This window comes from Salvelinus alpinus, chromosome 21, assembly GCF_045679555.1.
Source record: "Salvelinus alpinus chromosome 21, SLU_Salpinus.1, whole genome shotgun sequence".
NCBI lineage: Eukaryota > Metazoa > Chordata > Actinopteri > Salmoniformes > Salmonidae > Salvelinus > Salvelinus alpinus.
In genome coordinates this window covers 12,684,110-12,705,456 of record NC_092106.1, presented here as the reverse complement: position 1 = coordinate 12,705,456, position 21,347 = coordinate 12,684,110, and the positions used below count along the sequence as shown (strand labels likewise).

Sequence of the window (21,347 nt, the reverse complement as noted above, 5' to 3'; positions counted from 1 at the left end):
GACCCAAGTTAAACAATTTAAAGGCAATGCTACCAAATACTAATTGAGTGTATGTAAACCTCTGACCCACTGGGAATGTGATGAAAGAAATAAAAGCTGAAATAAATCATTCTCTCTACTATTATTCTGACATTTCACATTCTTAAAATTAAGTGGTGATCTTTACTGACCTAAAACAGGGAATTTTTACTCGGATTAAATGTCAGGAATTGTGAAAAACTGAGTTTAAATGTATTTGGCTAAGGTGTATGTAAACTTCCGACTTCAACTGTATGTGAAAATGTGATCGTATTATAAATGTGTATTTTAATGTTTCAGGACTCTTGGAAGATTAGTCCAAATGATGACTAAAAGAGATATTAATCAAATCAAATCAAATCAAATGGAGATAAAACAGCCATCCATCTCCCTGAATGGGACAGTCACAGGCTCCCTCCCTCCTTCCAGTTCCCTTTCCATTTCAGAGAGCTAGCTGACTCTCTTGTCTAGTACGTAGGACCCACTGCAAGTTATGCAAACTCAAGCCTCTCAAGTGGTGCTATCAATTCCTCGTGGAAGCCCTCTCTCTCCTCCTGCTGTACTGAGAGGGTGAGAGGGAAGCATCGGCAGCTCCTTAATCCATTCTAGCTCCTCTCCTCTCCTCTGCTCTGGCTGGCTCTCCTCTCCTCTCCTTTCGGCTCCCCTCTCCTCTCTCCTGCCCGCTCCTCTTCTCTCAGGCTGTCAGCGGTACAGTAGCAGCCGTGCTCTGAGTACTAAGGAGCCATATTCTTTTCCCTCTCAGCTTTAAAGATAAAACAGATACCAACTCGTATCTCAGTTCACTATACTCAATTCATACATTTTGGGATGGAGTCATTTTTGTAAGTGTGTTAGTAGTGTATGAATTGTGCGGGGATTAGATACAGTACAATCATGTGGGCATTAGATGCAGTACACAGTATTTCGATATGCAGTGAGTTATCAGATCACGTACATGGATGCATTCTAAATAACTCTTATTAGACGAGAAAGGCTTCTCTCTCTCCGTCCTGTGTGAAGCCTCGCTGCAGGCTGTAACGCTGTATCTGTCATCCAAACAGCCATGTTGTTCATTGGAGCTTGAAGTTCCCTGTTAGGTGTCATCAACCCCGCCTGTCTGAGGAAAGGGTGATTAGAGAGAGGGGGGCACCTGTTAAAGTAGCAGATGATTATGGTGTGTAGGAGTGTGGTGTGTGTGTGTGTAGAGTGTGAACTCCGTTCACCCGTCTGTGTTCTCGCTGCAGGCCTGTGGTGTAGGGGGTATGAGGAAGAGACAAGAGCCCAGCACCATTGAGGACAGGGACAAGCCGTACGTCTGTGACAGTGAGTAACACGCACGCACGCACGCACGCACAAACACAAACACACACACACACACACACACACACACACACACACACACACACACACACACACACACACACACACACACACACACACACACACACACACACACACACACACACACACACACACACACACACACACACACACACATACACACACCATGTCTAAGAGCCATAGACAACATTCTTACTGCAGCCTAAACTACGCTGGCAAGCATATGGCTGCTGTCTCCACTCTGCACAAAGCAAGCAATTCTCTCACTGCCAATGTTATGGGGACAACTCCTCTAGTGTGAATGAGTCTGCTAGAGCAACACGCACTAACGGAACACTATAGAGCATTCTATAGAGCAATATTCCAACTAAAACAGTGACATGGCATTAGCTAGTGATGGATGCAGCATTCATTCATTGTGAGTGTATCTATTTTCAGTGGAGCACAATTGCGTTCAGTCATGTATTTACTGATGTATAGATATGTAATGATGATTGGGCTACATTTAGTTCTGTCTCTTGATTTTGTGTGTGTGTGTGTTTTCCAGTCTGTGGGAAGCGCTATAAAAACCGCCCGGGCCTGAGCTACCACTACACTCACACACACCTAGCGGACGAGGAGGGAGAGGAGGACTCTGAGCGACACACCCTGCCCTTCCAGCGCAAGAACAACCACAAGCGTGAGTCCATGTGTTACAGCGTGCTCTACGCTCTACCCTGAGGCTGACTGCTGCACTATGTCATGTGTTACAGCGTGCTCTACGCTGTACCCTGAGGCTGACTGCTGCACTATGCCATGTGTTACAGCGTGGTCTACGCTCTACCCTGAGGCTGACTGCTGCACTATGCCATGTGTTACAGCGTGGTCTACGCTCTACCCTGAGGCTGACTGCTGCACTATGCCATGTGTTACAGCGTGCTCTACGCTCTACCCTGAGGCTGACTGCTGCACTATGCCATGTGTTACAGCGTGGTCTACGCTCTACCCTGAGGCTGACTGCTGCACTATGCCATGTGTTACAGCGTGCTCTACGCTCTACCCTGAGGCTGACTGCTGCACTATGCCATGTGTTACAGCGTGCTCTACGCTCTACCCTGAGGCTGACTGCTGCACTATGCCATGTGTTACAGCGTGCTCTACGCTCTACCCTGAGGCTGACTGCTGCACTATGCCATGTGTTACAGCGTTGCTCTACGCTCTACCCTGAGGCTGACTGCTGCACTATGCCATGTGTTACAGCGTGCTCTACGCTCTACCCTGAGGCTGGCTGCTGCACTATGCCATGTGTTACAGCGTGCTCTACGCTCTACCCTGAGGCTGGCTGCTGCACTATGCCATGTGTTACAGCGTGTTCTACGCTCTACCCTGAGGCTGACTGCTGCACTATGCCATGTGTTACAGCGTGCTCTACGCTCTACCCTGAGGCTGGCTGCTGCACTATGCCATGTGTTACAGCGTGCTCTACGCTCTACCCTGAGGCTGGCTGCTGCACTATGCCATGTGTTACAGCGTGCTCTACGCTCTACCCTGAGGCTGGCTGCTGCACTATGCCATGTGTTACAGCGTGGTCCACGCTCTACCCTGAGGCTGGCTGCTGCACTATGCCATGTGTTACAGCGTGCTCTACGCTCTACCCTGAGGCTGACTGCTGCACTATGCCATGTGTTACAGCGTGCTCTACGCTCTACCCTGAGGCTGACTGCTGCACTATGCCATGTGTTACAGCGTGCTCTACGCTCTACCCTGAGGCTGACTGCTGCACTATGCTATGTGTTACAGCGTGCTCTACGCTCTACCCTGAGGCTGACTGCTGCACTATGCCATGTGTTACAGCGTTGTCTACGCTCTACCCTGAGGCTGACTGCTGCACTATGCCATGTGTTACAGCGTGCTCTACGCTCTACCCTGAGGCTGACTGCTGCACTATGTCATGTGTTACAGCGTGCTCTACGCTCTACCCTGAGGCTGACTGCTGCACTATGCCATGTGTTACAGCGTTGCTCTACGCTCTACCCTGAGGCTGACTGCTGCACTATGTCATGTGTTACAGCGTGCTCTACGCTCTACCCTGAGGCTGACTGCTGCACTATGCCATGTGTTACAGCGTTGCTCTACGCTCTACCCTGAGGCTGACTGCTGCACTATGCTATGTGTTACAGCGTGCTCTACGCTCTACCCTGAGCCTGACTGCTGCACTATGCCATGTGTTACAGCGTGCTCTACGCTCTACCCTGAGGCTGACTGCTGCACTATGCCATGTGTTACAGCGTGCTCTACGCTCTACCCTGAGGCTGACTGCTGCACTATGCCATGTGTTACAGCGTGCTCTACGCTCTACCCTGAGGCTGGCTGCTGCACTATGCCATGTGTTACAGCGTGGTCTACGCTCTACCCTGAGGCTGACTGCTGCACTATGCCATGTGTTACAGCGTGCTCTACGCTCTACCCTGAGGCTGACTGCTGCACTATGTCATGTGTTACAGCGTGCTCTACGCTCTACCCTGAGGCTGACTGCTGCACTATGTCATGTGTTACAGCGTGCTCTACGCTCTACCCTGAGGCTGGCTGCTGCACTATGCCATGTGTTACAGCGTGCTCTACGCTCTACCCTGAGGCTGACTGCTGCACTATGCCATGTGTTACAGCGTGCTCTACGCTCTACCCTGAGGCTGGCTGCTGCACTATGTCATGTGTTACAGCGTGCTCTACGCTCTACCCTGAGGCTGACTGCTGCACTATGCCATGTGTTACAGCGTTGTCTACGCTCTACCCTGAGGCTGACTGCTGCACTATGTCATGTGTTACAGCGTGCTCTACGCTCTACCCTGAGGCTGACTGCTGCACTATGTCATGTGTTACAGCGTGCTCTACGCTCTACCCTGAGGCTGACTGCTGCACTATGCCATGTGTTACAGCGTTGCTCTACGCTCTACCCTGAGGCTGACTGCTGCACTATGTCATGTGTTACAGCGTGCTCTACGCTCTACCCTGAGGCTGACTGCTGCACTATGCCATGTGTTACAGCGTTGTCTACGCTCTACCCTGAGGCTGACTGCTGCACTATGCTCATGTGTTACAGCGTGCTCTACGCTCTACCCTGAGGCTGACTGCTGCACTATGCCATGTGTTACAGCGTGCTCTACGCTCTACCCTGAGGCTGACTGCTGCACTATGCCATGTGTTACAGCGTTGCTCTACGCTCTACCCTGAGGCTGACTGCTGCACTATGCCATGTGTTACAGCGTGCTCTACGCTCTACCCTGAGGCTGGCTGCTGCACTATGCCATGTGTTACAGCGTGGTCTACGCTCTACCCTGAGGCTGACTGCTGCACTATGCCATGTGTTACAGCGTGCTCTACGCTCTACCCTGAGGCTGACTGCTGCACTATGCCATGTGTTACAGCGTGCTCTACGCTCTACCCTGAGGCTGACTGCTGCACTATGCCATGTGTTACAGCGTGCTCTACGCTCTACCCTGAGGCTGACTGCTGCACTATGCCATGTGTTACAGCGTGCTCTACGCTCTACCCTGAGGCTGGCTGCTGCACTATGCCATGTGTTACAGCGTGCTCTACGCTCTACCCTGAGGCTGACTGCTGCACTATGCCATGTGTTACATCTTGGTCCACGCTCTACCCTGAGGCTGGCTGCTGCACTATGCCATGTGTTACAGCGTGCTCTACGCTCTACCCTGAGGCTGACTGCTGCACTATGCCATGTGTTACATCTTGGTCCACGCTCTACCCTGAGGCTGGCTGCTGCACTATGCCATGTGTTACAGCGTGCTCTATGCTCTACCCTGAGGCTGACTGCTGCACTATGCCATGTGTTACAGCGTGCTCTACGCTCTACCCTGAGGCTGACTGCTGCACTATGCCATGTGTTACAGCGTGCTCTACGCTCTACCCTGAGGCTGGCTGCTGCACTATGTCATGTGTTACAGCGTGCTCTACGCTCTACCCTGAGGCTGACTGCTGCACTATGCCATGTGTTACAGCGTTGTCTACGCTCTACCCTGAGGCTGACTGCTGCACTATGTCATGTGTTACAGCGTGCTCTACGCTCTACCCTGAGGCTGACTGCTGCACTATGTCATGTGTTACAGCGTGCTCTACGCTCTACCCTGAGGCTGACTGCTGCACTATGCCATGTGTTACAGCGTTGTCTACGCTCTACCCTGAGGCTGACTGCTGCACTATGTCATGTGTTACAGCGTGCTCTACGCTCTACCCTGAGGCTGACTGCTGCACTATGCCATGTGTTACAGCGTTGTCTACGCTCTACCCTGAGGCTGACTGCTGCACTATGCTATGTGTTACAGCGTGCTCTACGCTCTACCCTGAGGCTGACTGCTGCACTATGCCATGTGTTACAGCGTGCTCTACGCTCTACCCTGAGGCTGACTGCTGCACTATGCCATGTGTTACAGCGTGCTCTACGCTCTACCCTGAGGCTGACTGCTGCACTATGCCATGTGTTACAGCGTGCTCTACGCTCTACCCTGAGGCTGGCTGCTGCACTATGCCATGTGTTACAGCGTGGTCTACGCTCTACCCTGAGGCTGACTGCTGCACTATGCCATGTGTTACAGCGTGCTCTACGCTCTACCCTCTACCCTGAGGCTGACTGCTGCACTATGTCATGTGTTACAGCGTGCTCTACGCTCTACCCTGAGGCTGACTGCTGCACTATGTCATGTGTTACAGCGTGCTCTATGCTCTACCCTGAGGCTGACTGCTGCACTATGCCATGTGTTACAGCGTGCTCTACGCTCTACCCTGAGGCTGGCTGCTGCACTATGCCATGTGTTACAGCGTGCTCTACGCTCTACCCTGAGGCTGACTGCTGCACTATGCCATGTGTTACATCTTGGTCCACGCTCTACCCTGAGGCTGGCTGCTGCACTATGCCATGTGTTACAGCGTGCTCTACGCTCTACCCTGAGGCTGACTGCTGCACTATGCCATGTGTTACATCTTGGTCCACGCTCTACCCTGAGGCTGGCTGCTGCACTATGCCATGTGTTACAGCGTGCTCTATGCTCTACCCTGAGGCTGACTGCTGCACTATGCCATGTGTTACAGCGTGCTCTACGCTCTACCCTGAGGCTGACTGCTGCACTATGCCATGTGTTACAGCGTGCTCTACGCTCTACCCTGAGGCTGACTGCTGCACTATGCCATGTGTTACAGCGTGTTCTACGCTCTACCCTGAGGCTGACTGCTGCACTATGCCATGTGTTACAGCGTGCTCTACGCTCTACCCTGAGGCTGGCTGCTGCACTATGCCATGTACCCTCCGCTCGCATGTCACATCAGAGCAACCCAAGCTAGACGCAGTATCCTACAGAATGTTACTACACAGCAACTTGCACATGTCCTTTGCGGCACACAGTGTGTGAAGTACACGCTGATGTACAATGTAGTAGCGTTTATGTTTGTCTGCCTGCATGGCTTTCTGTAATGCTGTTTGATTAGCCTGGCCCGGAGTTAATTGGCTGAACAGGGACACTGAGAGGAAGGGTATTTTTTTGTCCCTCTCTCTCCCCTAGCACATTCCATGTCCGAGCTGGTAATTTACACTGAGAGAGGTTGCATCCCAAATGGCACTTTGTAGGGAATAGGGTGTCATTTGAGACGCAGACAGAAACACAGCTGTAGTCGTCCCCACATCAATGTCCTTGTAGAAAAATACCCATTTACTTCCTAGACTTAATTGGCTGAGCTCTGTTTTAAATTGGCCTGTCTTAGTGGATTGTGCGTCACTGGGTCCTGGTGCTGATGCCTCTGTGTGTGTGTGTGTGTGTGTGTGTGTGTGTGTGTGTGTGTGTGTGTGTGTGTGTGTGTGTGTGTGTGTGTGTGTGTGTGTGTGTGTGTGTGTGTGTGTGTGTGTGTGTGTGTGTGTGTATGTGTGTGTGTGTGTGTGTGTGTGTGTGCTGCAGTTTTAGGACTCTGCAGGGTGAAAAAGAAGAGAATGACTGCATTTGAGAGGTTTAATATCCTCCTCTCTTCTCTTCCTGCCACACACACGCACACACACACACGCACACACACACACACACACACACACACACACACACACACACACACACACACACACACACACACACACACACACACACACACACACACACACACACACACACACACACACACACACACACACACAATAACATACGCACTATACACACATGTACATACATGCACAAAACTACATTCTCTTATGAAATGCAAATAGAAGCCTATTGTGTGTGTGTGTGTGTGTGTGTGTGTGTGTGTGTGTGTGTGTGTGTGTGTGTGTGTGTGTGTCTGTGTGTGTGTGTGCATGTTTCTATCTTTTGGTTGCAGATGCACCCCCTCCTTTATATTACACCATATATAATAATGATATTAACATGAATGGTTATAATGAAACTGGTCCATACATTATTCATGTAATATTCTTCCTAAAATATGTCTAGACTAGAGTCTGTAAGCCTGGTCCACTCCACAAGGCAAATTTAAAGGAAAACTCCATCCAAAAACTATCTTTGGCATTTGTTTCATTAGTCCATTGTTGACATAGTCCCAAAATGTTTTGCAGGTCAGCAATCAAGTTTAATACATATACGTTTCAAAATGCAGAAACCGAGAGTGGAAGATCGCTGAAATCCAAAGTCTCTTCCTTCTCTTTTATTTCATTATTTTACCCCCCTATCATTCTCTCTCTTTCTCCCTTTTTCCATCAGTTTGATAAATTACAGATTATTCCACTAGGAGATGAGATTCTCACACACACATTCCCCCTCTCATTCTCTACCTATTCGCTCCCTCACTCTTCATCGCCAGTTTACCATGCTTTCTTTCTTTCCTTTCCCGCTTCTCTCTGAATCTCTCTCTCCATTTCTTTCTCTCCTTATCTCCCTCTCTCTGCATTTGTCTTATGACTTATCCATCGCTTATAATTTTCTTCATTTTTTCTGTATTTATTTCCATTGCAGGAGTGGAAGCCGATTGTTAAAATGAACTGCAACATTAAAATTCATGGCTGCCTCTCAGTTTTTTTTTTCTTCATAAAGTGAGAGAGGCAGGGGTGGTGGGGGCTGGTTTTGGGCATTGATGAGATGGGGAGGAGGGAGGGGTGTTTACTTTCGAGGGCGGCCCTCTGGTGTGCACCTGAAAATTGGTTTTGTGAGCAGAAAGAGTCAAGGCAGTTCTCGTTACGTCCTCTCCCCAAATCAGAATTGAGATTCCGAGTCTGGTTTATCTGGACGGACAGACGGTCGGAGGAGTGAGAGCAGGAGGGAGGATGGAGGGGTGGAGGGGGGTAACATGTAATTGAGCCGTTTGAAGGTCAGCGTCCTTTCGTTCCTGTTGTTCTTTTTCTATATTTATTTATTTTCACATTTTTCTCCCCAGTTTCACCTCACTCACAAAATGGCTTCACTCGCCTTGGTCCGCCAGTGTGAGAAGGAATCCTTGTAATCAGCTATAAGGACAAAATTAATTATGTATCAAACCTAAAATGGCGTCCTGGCTGTCTGTTCCCTCTTTCTCTTTCTCTCTCTGTGGGGTAGAATACTACATGTGGAATGATATCTGTGGAGTGGTGGTTGGTTCTGTTCCAGCAGGTTTACATGTGATGAAAGTCCTGCAGTAAGAGAGAGAGGGTGGTCTTTTAATGAGGGTCTGGTGACAGTGGAGGGCCTGTGTCATTGTAGGGACTGGGAACGTTCAGACAGATGCACTGACACTATAGAGGCTCTAGTCTAGAGCGCCCAGTTCAATTGTATGTAATTGTTGAAATATTTTGTGAGTGGGCAACATATACTATCATCCAAAATTGACTTGTTGAATTATTTTGAAATATAAAATTATTTTATAATGCGCTAATGTGGACAGTTTGTGTTACTTCCTTACACAAGCCCGCATTTTCACCTCATACAATTTATTATTTTTTTTTTTTTTACCTCGGATTGGTGATGTTAATGTACAAGTTTATAGTCCTCAAGATGAACCTAAATCGATTGCTTTAAACAGATGAATATCTTTGGTTTGGTGCGGTTGATTTGATCATACTCACCTGTCTGTCGCAGGGTTTAGAACGCACTTGTGAAATTCACAAGGAGAGGAGTTGATAAATACAGGTTCTCATCTATCGACAGGTATATCTAGTATACCCAAGTCCGTTGTGGTTTGTATTTTAGAAGTGCGCAAATGGCAGTGAATTGTCCCAGTTCCATTGATTTCCATACAATATTGACGTGAGTGATTCATCTGTGCACGCTATTGATTACAGTAGAACAAGCTAATCAATTTCAATCTGGAATGACTGCTTGGTAAATTTGATGCGTGAGCAGTTTTTAAGGTACTAATTTAGCAAAATACAAGTAATCTGAACACAAGTGTGACACGTGTGTATAGGGAGTAATTGTATGTATTAGTCTTCAACATATCACAACTTATTTCAGAATATTGATTATGAATTATTTGGAGATTTAAAAACGGTGTTTTGACACTCGGCTATATAAAAAAATAGGAAGCAGCAGTATCATTTTAAATGTATGTTTTAGGAATATAAATTGCACTTTTAACGTTATTTTTTTCGACATGAATCAACTTAATCAGGTAAAAACTACTGAATGAACTCCTAAAACGTGCTATGATTTATTTGATTTATTTGATTTTGATGGTATTAGTGAAATGGTGAAAATGAGTTTGTCCTGGCTAGTCATTCTGTCTGTACTGTAGCAGACAGGTACAGAGCAGAGTAGCCTATACAGGAGACTGAGTAGAGATACAGGCTGGGTTCAGAGAGAGAGAGGACCGGGGTGGTGGGAGCGAGGCAATACAGTCACGACCCATGGACCCTGAACATGCAACACACACCACCTGAACACACTACATGATCAGCACACCACACCACTACAAATACAGAACATGTATGCTGTACCTAACCATATAAAATAAAGGTAAACATGGTCCAAATGACAACCAGTTTATGGGGTGGTTTCCCCCACAAAGATTAAGCCTAATCCTGACTAAAAAAGCATTTGCAATGTAGATTCACTATTGAGTTTGCCTTTTAGTCCAGGACTAGGCATAATCTGTGTCTGGGAAAATGCCCCTATGAGTTTACTTGACTTTAGATTCTATAGTCTAGCTCAAACGGCGGTCTATTTAGGTGTAGTCAGTCCCTTGCTTGCTGTAACCGCGGCTGGGACTTTGTCTACCAGTTTGCCCCACCATGGTAAGGAATGTCTCTTATTAGAGGGAAGACCTTTCTGGACTTACCAAGTTAATTATTCAACCCCGACCATCACCTTTAGCTGTTATTTTGGTCTGGTTTCTTCCTGAACTTTCCACATGCCTGTGCTGCTGGTGCCAGTGCCGGTACAGTAGCTTCCTCCATAGCCAGACCAGCTCACGCTGCCTGCCGCCCGCCACTCCACTGCCTCCTCTACCACAACAAAGCAGGAAGAGAAACGGCTGTTGCCTAGCAATCCGGTTGCTATAGTGACAGGCTGGGCTCCCTCCTAAAGAGTATGTTGTTATGTACATTGAGGAGGGAGGGGGGAGTGGAGTTTGGCATTGGAGGGGTTGAAACAGAGGGGGCAGAGGAGTTCATTAAAGGCATCAGAAAGGAGAGCGAGAGTGAAGGAAGGAGAGAAAAAGTAAAGAATTCTCTTTATGATTTATCATATATATTACCCCAGACAGGGAGATGGCAGGCTGATATTGCACTGCTTCATTTGGTATTCTGTATTTACAGAGGAGAGGCTTGCCGGGTTAGGATTGGATCCTCAGTCATTTGGCAATCTTAGTATAAACCCCCCCCCCATCCTGCTCATGAAAACCTATCTGTCTGTCTGTCGGAGCATAGACACACACAGACACACACACACACACACACACACACAATCTTACTAGGATGTTTTTTATGTACTGTACAGTATACCTGTCTTGCTGTCTAAATTCCAGCGTTTCCTCACTATTTATTTGGCGGGTCAGACAATGGGACCTAACTGCGGCTAAGAGTCTGAGTTTAGGGGCTTTTTAAACAGGATTACAGAGTCACATGGGGGAGAGTATAGAACTGTAATCTGTTCTCCCTTCACCAAAAATGATTAATGTTTGCATTTTTCTGAGCATCAAACAGACATTCCAGTTGGCACAGGGGTGATTGTGAAGTGTGTATGTATGATTTGTGTTTGTGTGTGTATTATGGAGGTGTGTGTGTGTGTATGAATATATGTGTGTGTATATGCATATGTGTGTATGTGTATATATACAAATAAGTGTGTATGTACTGTTTATGTATGTGTATCTGCTACAGACAGAGGCTCTTATGTTGTCACAGAGGCTGACATAGCGTGTGCAGGTCAGTGTGATTACACTGCAGCCATAGATCAAGTTTTATTATGCACCAAAATCTCCACCGTCCTCTCGCTTTGCAATGTCATTCTGTTTCAGACCCACAATGCACTGGGACTTACACAACCTGCTGACTGGACAGGGAAGAGAAACGAGCATGTTATTGCATTGTGTCTTGCTGGTGTGTGTGTGTGTGCGTGCGTGTGTGCGTGTTCGTGCGTGCGTGCGTGTGTGTGTGCGTGCGTGTGCGTGCGTGCATGTGTGTTTAAAAGAGAGATAAAGAGGGAGAGATAGAGAATTGAAGAAGGAGGTGGGGACAGATGGCGTAGGTATTTGTGTGACAATAGACGGATTGCAGAAGAAAAATCAAATTTCCTCTGTGAAAGAGAGAAGCACAGCCATGATGAGAGAAGAAAGGTACCTCATGAGATATCTCATCTGTGACTGACACTTTTCGTCTGACTGACTCACAGTCACTCTCCCTGCATAATACTGAATCCATTGTCTCTCTGTCTGTGTGTGTGTGTGTGTGTGTGTGTGTGTGTGTGTGTGTGTGTGTGTGTGTGTGTGTGTGTGTGTGTGTGTGTGTGTGTGTGTGTGTGTGTGTGTGTGTGTGCGCGTGCGTGCGTGCGTGCGTGCGTGCGTGCGTGCGTGCGTGTGTGTTAGCGCCACGGTCATAACATAACAAATAACCGTCAGGGCATTTTTTGGGGGGTGTAACGAACAGCTGACTGATTACTGGACGGCTGGGCATTCGTGCAGTTGTCTGTTTCTGCTGTAACATGGACTACAACGTGATGAAACTTTGTTGCTCCTTGCTGAAATAAGCAACGTGTTGTAGCAAACAAGTCTTCAGTTGCCTAGGCAATACCTTCCTCCCCCATTATGTCATTAAATTCATGAAAGCGTGGTCATTCAAGCTTGTAGCATCATACCCAAGAAGACTCAAGGCTGTAATCACTTCCAAAGATGCTTCAACAAAGTACTGAGTAAAGGGTCTGAATTTTATGTGAATGTGATATTTCAGGGTTTTCTTTTTTATATACATTTGCAAACATTTCTAAAAAACAGTTTTTGCTTTGTCATTATGGTGTGTAGATTGATGAAAAAACTAAAAATGTATTCCATTTTAGAATAAGGCTGTACTGTAACAAAATGTGGAAAAAGAGAAGGGGTCTGAATACTTCCCGAATGCACCGTACAATTATATTCTTATTCGTGGATTAATTCACTTTTACCTGATGCCTTTCATGAAGGTTTTCGATTGCTTTAAAAAAAAAAAACCTTTATCGCTGAATACAAATATATCTTAAATGACCCCGTTTTCATGAATTTGATGATATAAGCCCAATCAAAAACAGTACGGGACTTGCACCAGTAAGTAGGTGGGACATTCATAGGGTCTAGCAGAGGAGAGGAGAAAATGTGTGAAAACAATAACTGTCATCCAAAATGTCACCCAAAATTCCATGACCGTCACAGCCCTAGTGTGTGTATGCATTGGATGAAAGCTGATACTGAAGGCTGGATTGGGGGCAGAGGGACTCTCATTCGTCACGTTAAAGAGAGAGGGTGGGGGTTGGGAGTGGAACGAGCCTTTAAAAGTTATTATGCAAATATCTGCTGGCTATAAATCTTTGTGTGTGTGCTTGTGTGTGTGTGTGTGTGTGCGTGCGCGCGTGCGTGCGTGCGTGCGTGCGTGCGTGCGTGCGTGTGTTTGTCTCAGTGTTCCGGTGTGTGCTTGTGCGCATGTTTGCGTATGTGTGCGTGTATTGTCTGTGAATGTGAGTGTATGTATACATTATATTAGTGTGTATCTGTATGTGTGTCTAGGTGTGGTGCTCCCCTCATTAAGCAGCCTGGCGACAGGAGCGCAGAGTGTGTGTTTTCACACTGATGCTCTGACACAGCAGCAGCCACTTCTTCACTTCCCTCTCCTCTTTGTTGTTCTGCTCTTCCTCTCTCCTCTTCCTCTCTCCTCTTCTGTTCTATTTGCTCCCCTGCCATGCTGCAATGTGTTTTGTGTTGTGGGGAAGGCAGTGTGTTGGTGTGTAGGTGAGACTAGGAGCTGATCTGTGTCTCTGTTGGTATGGTTTGTTCACAGTGACATCATAGACAGCATCATCACTGGTTAACTCTAGACTAGTAGGATTGCTTTAGTGAAACCCTGTTTTATTGTCAGGTGCAAAACCATAATAACTAAGCTAAGCTATCTAATAGTTGGCCCGGTGTATGAGTTTTAGCTCCTTGTACTGTATGCTGGGACATGTGTGAATAGGTTTGTGCTCATTGTACTGTATGCTGGGACCTGTGTGAATAGGTTTGTGCTCATTGTACTGTATGCTGGGACCTGTGTGAATAGGTTTGTGCTCATTGTACTGTATGCTTGGACCTGTGTGAATAGGTTTGTGCTCATTGTACTGTATGCTGGGTCCTGTGTGAATAGGTTTGTGCTCATTGTACTGTATGCTGGGTCCTGTGTGAATAGGTTTGTGCTCATTGTACTGTATGCTTGGACCTGTGTGAATAGGTTTGTGCTCATTGTACTGTATGCTGGGTCCTGTGTGAATAGGTTTGTGCTCATTGTACTGTATGCTGGGTCCTGTGTGAATAGGTTTGTGCTCAGAAAACAGAGTGAATAGACATGGGTGAGAGAGCAAAAGGAGGAATGAAAGTGTGGAGGAGAGTGAGACGCATAGAGAAAGTGAGAGCAGGCAACAGGTGCTTGTGGGTATTCCTGTGGAAGTGCTAATTCGATAATGCTGTGGCCACTTTATTGACCAGCCAGAGCGGTATGGATCTTAGGCCAGGGATTGTGCTAGAATGAGATTGTGAAAACTCCAGCAGCAGGCTGTATTGAGAATGAGGGAGTGAGAAAGGGAGAGAAAAAGGAGAGCGCGGAGAGAGAGAGAGGGTTGTAGAGAGATCGGGAGAGTGAGAGATCGGAAAAGAGGAAGAGAGAGGGGGATGGAGAGAGGCGGAGGGGAGAGGAAGAGAGGTAGAGAGGCTTATGCTGAGAGAGTGAGAGAGAGAGGTAGACGAAGAGAGGGGAGAGAGTTAGGGGGAGAGAAAGCGAGAGAAGGGAATGGAAGGGAGTGGGGAGATATGAGGGGGGTATTTGAGGATTCATCTCTCTCCCCTAATTCCCAGTGGGTTCCGAGACACACTTAAAAGCTGTGAAGTGTGCTGTTCTGCCTGTATTCTCCCAGTAATTGGAGGGGTGTTACAGGAAAGGTGGTGCTGGAGTTGAGATGGAGGGAGGGAGGTGTGTATCACCCTTGACAACCTCAGGAACGTGCTACTTGTGATCATTTTTATCTACCTCTCTCGCGCATGTTCTTTGTCTCTGTCTGCCTGTCTGCCAGTTTTCTGTGTCTCTCTGTCTGGTTTGGTCTGTATGTCTCTATGTCTCTCTCTTCCACTCGCTTTGCTATCTCCCTCTCCCTCCCACCCTCTCTTTCTCCTTCTCCCCCCCTCTCTTTTTCACTCCCTATCTCTCTTTCTCTCTGTCTGTCTTAAGGATATACTACCTCAGGTTAGCGTCTCAGACTTTAAACATGGCCACAGGCATTTAATCATTGATGGGCTTTCCTTTCTGAGCAGGCAGGCCAGCAGGCAGCCCTCTCACACACAGATGTGTCAGGGCCTGCTGATTCACTCTCAGGGGTCCTCACAGCCTCACGGTCCACAGAGCCCCAGAGCAACACTGTTTGTAGTATGTGCCTTTTGGCATATAGTTTTATGTAATTGTGTGTGCATATACAGTTTTGCTCCCCATGGACTGTGGTAAAGCACAGTCAGCAGTAGTCTGTTAAAATAAAATACATACAAAGAAGGGGTGTGTGTTTTTTTCACAAGGCCAGAGGCTTAAAAAAAACGTTACTCAAAGTGACGTATTTCATTAATAAACCTATTTTGCCTTGTTTTTAATGCTTGCACTGTACATGCATAATATATGTACCTGTTGTATATAGTCCATACATAGCTCAGTGCCCAAGTGGCAAGTGTTGTAGACGAATGTGGGGATAGTGGTATGTTTGCCACAGTCCCCTGAATGTACGTAATGTACCACTCCACTGTACATTACTGCTCCTCATTATACAATAAAGTACAGAGCTGCCTGGCTGGCTGCTGTGCTGGTACCACGGACAGCTCCTCTGCTCTTTTCTCCTCCCTCCTCTCCTCTCATCCTGATCAGAGTTGTTTTTTTCTCTCTGGGGTTTATTGACCAACCCTGTGGAGTAGAACCCCCCTCTACCCTGCTCCACCCCCGCCTACTCCCCCCCCTCCCCCAGCCCCCTGCCACAATCCACCCTGGGCTGGATTAATGACCTCGCTGGAGAGGGCCCTGGCTCTCCAAATCACACACCAGACAGCCACTGATTACTCCACCATGCCGACTGCTGCTGAATTCTCTGTGTGTGTGTGTGTGTGTGTGTGTGTGTGTGTGTGTGTGTGTGTGTGTGTGTGTGTGTGTGTGTGTGTGTGTGTGTGTGTGTGTGTGTGTGTGTGTGTGTGTGTGTGTGTGTGTGTGTGTGTGTGTGTGTGTGTGTGTGTGTGTGTGTGTGTGTTTACGTATTCGGGATGAATTCTGTGTGTGTGTGTGTGTGTGTGTGTGTGTGTGTGTGTGTGTGTGTGTGTGTGTGTGTGTGTGTGTGTGTGTGTGTGTGTGTGTGTGTGTGTGTGTGTGTGTGTGTGTGTGTGTTTACGTATTCGGGATGAATTCTGTGTGTGTGTGTGTGTGTGTGTGTGTGTGTGTGTGTCTGTGTGTGTGTGTGTGTGTGTGTGTGTGTGTGTGTGTGTGTGTGTGTGTGTGTGTGTGTGTGTGTGTGTGTGTGTGTGTGTGTGTGTGTGTGTGTGTGTGTGTGTGTGTGTGTGTGTTTACGTATTCGGGATGAATTCCTGTGTGTGCTTGTCTAGTCTACTGTATACTGTTGTCTGTTTGTCTTCTTCTGTCTTACATGGCACGATGGTGAGTCATTGTGATGTTCCTGTCCATTGCATTGCATCTTAATACAGGAAAAAAGGACACATACAAATACACTGTCCTGGTTACGTGATCAGAGCTATTAAAGTTATTATGCAATCGACTGCAATCAGTGAGACAGAGAGGATGCATGCAGGGGGATGTTCTTCTCCATTAATGGTTATTCTAAAATGGTTTCCCGCCGTGCACCTGCCGCTTGATGCACAGCAAGTCTGTCCCAATATTTAACAGACCCCTGGGCCTCCCAGTGGAGTTCCCTTCCCGTCTTACTCCTCCCTTCCCTGGCTGAGCACGAGCTGGCGAGTCCCAGGCTTCAGCGGGCCTGCTGCTTGCTTTACCAAACCAACATATGGAGGAGGGTGAGTTTTATCCAGCTGGGACGCTCTGCAGTCTGGTTGGCTGGAAGTCTCATATTCTCTGTCTCACTCTATGTTTCCTGTCTCTGCCGCTTTCACTCGTTTCTGCTTACTCTCTCTCTCGCTCTGTCTCTCGCTCTCTCTCTCGCTCTGTCTCTCGCTCTCTCTCTTCCTCTTTCCCTCTCCAAACCTGCGATGTTCCGCCTACGTCAGTCTAGTTCTAAGCCTGTTGAGTCCTCAGCTCTACACCAGCCTCAGTAGCAGGTCATCAGTAACCACAGACCACAGCCATATACTCTGTGCTCTAGGTCTGTGCTCAGTGGAGCTTCATACAAATGCTGGATTACTCTTATATTCTAGAGCATAGAATATAAGAGTAATATGCAGCTTTTCTGTAAGAGAGCGTTTGTTATGGAAAGAGCTCTATTGTATGTAACCTTTCCACCTGTGTGATTTCAGCTAAGAAAGCTGCAGACGGTTCGGTCATCCCTAACGGCTACTGTGACTTCTGCCTGGGCGGCTCCAAGAAGACTGGCTGTCCCGAGGACCTCATCTCCTGTGCCGACTGTGGACGCTCAGGTACGGACAGACAGACACTTCTATGGACACCGGTTTTAGTTGGTTTTAAATGTGTCATTATGACACAGATGTTATTATGTGTTGGTGTAGTGGAAACGAGTCCAACTTGATGACGTCGACATGTATGTATGTCCCTCTCTGTGTCCCCAGGTCACCCGTCCTGCTTGCAGTTCACAGTCAATATGACGGCAGCAGTACGGACCTACCGCTGGCAGTGTATCGAGTGCAAGTCCTGCAGCTTGTGTGGCACCTCCGAGAATGACGTGAGCACCACACCCCCACACACACACGCCCCTTCATACTCCCAAAACATCTATACTGAAAAAATATAGAAACGCAACATGCAACAATTTAAAAGATTTTACTGAGTTACAGTTCATATAAGGAAATCAGTAAATTGAAATAAATTAATTAGACCCTAATCTAGGGATTTCACATGACTGGGAGTACAGATATGCATCTGTTGGTCACAGATACCTTCAAAAAAAGTAGGGGCGTGCATCAGAAAATCACCATTTGCTTTATGCAGCGCGACACATCTCCTTTGCATATAGTTGATCAGGCTGTTGATTGTGGCCTGTGGAATGTTGTCCCACTCCTCTTCAATGGCTGTGCGAAGTTATTAGATATTGGCGGGAACTGGAACACGCTGTCGTACACATCGATCCAGAGCATCCCAAACATGCTCAATGAGTGACATGTCTGGTGAGTATGCAGGCCATGGAAGAACTGGGACATTTTCAGCTTCCAGGTTTCAGCTTTCAGCTTCCATTCGGATGAATGGCACGACAATGGGCCTCAGGACCTCATCACGGTATCTCTGTGCATTCAAATTGCCATCAATAAAATGCAGTTGTGTTCGTAGCTTATGCCTGAACATATCATAACCCCACCGCCACCATGGGGCACTCTGTTCACAACGTTGACACCAGCAAACCGCTCACCAACATGACGCCATGCACGTGGTCTGCGGTTGTACGTACTAACAAATTCCTCCATAACGACATTGGAGGCGGCTTATGGTAGGGAAATAAAACATTTCTGGCAACAGCTCTGGTGGACATTCCTGCAGTCAGTATGCCAATTGCACGCTCCCTCAAAACTTTAGACATCTGTGGCCTTTTATCGCCCCCAGCACAAGGTGCACCTGTGTAATGATCATGCTGTTTAATCAGCTTCTTGGCAAAGGTGAAATGCTCACTAACAGGGATGTAAACCAATTTGTGCACAACATTTGAGAGAAATAAGCTTTTCGTGCGTATGGAACATTTCTGGGATCTTTTATTTCAGCTCATGAAACATGGGACCAACACTTTACATGTTGCGTTCATATCCCACTCTCCATTCACCACAACACACACTCGCCTGGGCTCTTCTCCTCCTTAGTAAAGGATAATAACACACACAAAAAATGGGTGAAATCCTTGCACCGGGTGCGAACGCGTAGCAAATCTGGGCCTTTGTGTGTTATGTGTAGTATGTGCTATATTTGATTGATAATGTCAAAACATTATTTGTGTTTGTGTGTTTCCTTGTTCCAGGATCAGTTACTATTCTGTGATGACTGTGACAGAGGCTACCATATGTACTGCCTGAGCCCCCCTATGGCGGAGCCCCCAGAGGGTAGGTACACTACAGGATATGTGGAGGATATGGGCCTAGTGTAGTCCTATAGAATACTGTATAGTATACCTAGGCCGGCATATTGTCGGTAAATGATGACCATGCAATGGCTGGGTTCATAATGTCACTTATACAGTAGATGCATTATAAAGGGAAAGGCCATGTGCTGAATGCTTGTGTCATCCGCAAGTCAAGTTGACATGGCTAAGAGATTGCAAATCTATCACACTACCTGACCACAGTATGTGGTGATGCACTCGCAATCAGTATTCAATTTACAGTGTTCATTTATTCTGCTAGGGTTAATCCCTAGGCTTTCCAATAACCAGTGAACTTGTGAACTGTTGATCTTCCAGGGAGTTGGAGTTGCCATCTGTGTCTGCGACAGCTGAAAGAGAAGGCCTCGGCCTACATCACCCTGACCTAATCTACCACATTACCCACCACCCCCCCTAAACATAACAACTGGACACCCCCAACGCCCTGCAGTTTTTCCTCCTCTATGAAACGACATCTCCAGTCATCAGGTCTCCCAGCCCCAGCTGTTTTAACGTCAATGGAAGTACCTACATCCCAGGGTGCACCATGCTCCATCCAGGTCTCCCCCAGTCTGCCCCTGCTGAGGCCCAGCCACCTGCCCCTGGAGTCCCCTCCACCTCTGGCACCTCTGGCCCAGGAGGAACCACCTTCTATCCCAGCAGCCTCAGCGGGGAGCATCTGATCATCAATAGCCTAACTGGGCTGCCCCCCGGGGCTTGCTTGCCCTCCACCGTCTGCCTCCAAAGAGCTGTTTATCAGTAGCCCACAAGGGCACTCAAGAGGCACGCTCTCCCCTGTGAAGGGTCCGTAGAGGAGCCCTAACGAGCATCAGCTGCCACTGTGGCCCTATACTCCTATACACTGGGCTGTGGCCCTGGCAGCAGAGTACACAGAGAGAGGGAGAAGCAGGCCGTAGTGACGACCAGACTCCTCGTTAGGTTTAAAGCAGCTGCAGCCCCGCCCCCTTCCTCCCACATGGAGCCGCCACTCAAACCCTTTGAAAGTGAAGTACTCTGGGATTGATACCATCGCGCAGAGCTATTGTGGCTTTATGACATTTACAGAGGAGAGGGAGTGGAGAGGTTGTCACTCTGCCATCAGCCACTTACATCAAATTGTGTTTCCCAAAAAATATTGAATTAGAGCAAACGTTTCCCTCAACTATGAACTTCTGGTTACCTTCATTTCCTTCAAAACAACAACTGAAAAAGACAACATGAGACTGCTATGACTTTGGCGGAGCTTGGTGTATTTTGTCTGTGTGTTTAGCAAGAATGTAGGTATGTTTTAAGTGTGGACAATGCAGGTTTTATTGTCTGGCCTTGTCAAAAATACAAGGCCCAAATGTTTTTTTAAACATTTTATTTGGTACTTTATTTGCATGGTGTTAACATTATAGTTTTTAAAGATATTTTAAGGATAAAATGTATTTAAGAAAGCACACTTAATTCGCAATAATGTGTTTGTGACCCATTTGGGTAAAGTTGTGTGTGTGTGTGTGTGTGTGTCCATCTGTATATGTGCGTGTGTATGCGTGTGTGAGTGAGGGCAAATGTGCCCTCCTAAAACTGCGTGGAAATGAGAGCCAACCGTAGCCAACCAGGTGCTAGGCAGGACCTATGGCAGGGTCGGGGAGCAGGAAGAGGAGGGGCTTCTGATGATTCTGATTCCTAGAAACACCACCATGACTTACTGTATTACATTTTCTGTTGGACCAAACGAATTCAAGCCAGCTTGCGCCGTTTCTCTCTTCCGAGCCCTGTTTTTCTCAAAGGATAACACATTTTTGTGAAAAGTCATCAAAAGTAATAGAATGAGCTCTTTACTATCTGCAAGACTGCTTTGTGTGCTAGGGACTTGTAATATAATGTGCTTTCAAAGAGTAAGCTAAAAGCAAGGACTTCTACTAACTGGGACGCCAGCATGTGAGTTTGTGCGCTTGCACTGAGACGAGTCTTTTTTCAACCCAAAGTCCCCTCCCCCAGTGGCCTATCTGACTGGACTATTGTATGAGGCTGCAACTTTGATTGGTCCAATGATCCCTCCTACTC

At 47.4% G+C, this 21,347-nt stretch overlaps 1 pseudogene; it reads left to right on the top strand.

Annotated features, from left to right (window-relative positions):
- LOC139547849 (zinc finger protein neuro-d4-like) overlaps positions 1-19,727 on the top strand; it is a 62,004-nt pseudogene extending 42,277 nt beyond the window's left edge.
- Positions 19,728-21,347: the final 1,620 nt, after the last annotated feature.